Here is a 1,289-nt window from a genome sequence, read left to right on the forward strand (position 1 = left end):
GGTCATTCAAGGACGAGCCAAGGGCCAGCCAAGGACCATCCAAGGGCCATTCAAGGTCGAGCCAAGGGCCATCCAAGGGTCATTCAAGGACGAGCCAAGGGCCAGCCAAGGACCATCCAAGGGCCATTCAAGGTCGAGCCAAGAGCCATTGAAGGACGAGCCAAGGGCTAGTCAAGGAGCATCCAAGGGCCATCCAAGGGTCATTCAAGGTCAAGCCAAGGGCCATTTAAGGACGAGCCAAGGGCCAGTCAAGGACCAGCCAAGGGCCATCCAAGAGCCATTCAAGGTCGAGGCAAGGGCCATTTAAGGATGAGCCAAGGGCCAGTCAAGGACCATCCAAGGGCCATCCAAGGGTCATTCAAGGTCAAGCCAAGGGACATTTAAGGAAGAGCCAAGGACCATTCAAGGACGAGCCAAGGGCCAGTCAAGGACCAGCCAAGGACCATCCAAGGGCCATCCAAGGCCCATTCAAGGACGAGCCAAGGACCAGTCGAGACCAGCCAAGGACAATTCAAGGGCCCATCATGGAAAGTGGGGACATTTTGAATGGCTACTACTTAGGAGACCACCTTTCTTCTTCTATTCATGCCAGCCTGTTTTATACATATTGAACCCCTCCCCAGGGTATTGCTGGATTTGGGCCTGATTAAAGCCAAATATTCATCAAAAGAAACAAAACTTTCCACTAAATTTGACCTTCCAAGTTTCTTCCGGAAGAAACTGTTACGCCCAGAAAAAAAAAAAAAACGCCATCCCGAAAAAACTTCCAACCCTGCTGTACAGGAGCCTGTAAATTCTGCTAGCTAAAGCAATCTGTGGATGGAGCGCTGATGTGTTTTAAAAGCAGGAAGGTCCATCCTCCTACACACATTGCAAATCATGACCCCCCCCCCACTGCCTGCCTGGATGTTAAAAACAAGAGATATGCATTATACTTAGGCTTGATTTTTTTTAATGTAAACATAGTTTAGTAGACTGTAACCATTTGTGTACATTTTCCTGATTCTATGCTGACAGTGGCTGCAAGAGAGATCACGAGTTGAATGCTGGCTTATAGCGATCCTTCCACCATTGAATCCACTGTCTCTACTGGCTATACATATATGCTTATGTGGACATGATGAACTTTAATAAATAACATTTGGATTTGTGCTGAAAAGATGTGAGATTTACCTGCTGATTATAATGAAATAATCATTTAAATGTATCATAAAGTTAAAAATCCTGTGTGGCTGGATGGAGGTTGATAAAAAATGAAATGTAAGGTAAATATTTTAAGCGTAGGGATT

This window comes from Cyprinodon variegatus, unplaced genomic scaffold (assembly GCF_000732505.1).
Source record: "Cyprinodon variegatus isolate N-32 unplaced genomic scaffold, C_variegatus-1.0 Scaffold394, whole genome shotgun sequence".
In the NCBI taxonomy this organism is placed as follows: Eukaryota; Metazoa; Chordata; class Actinopteri; order Cyprinodontiformes; family Cyprinodontidae; genus Cyprinodon; species Cyprinodon variegatus.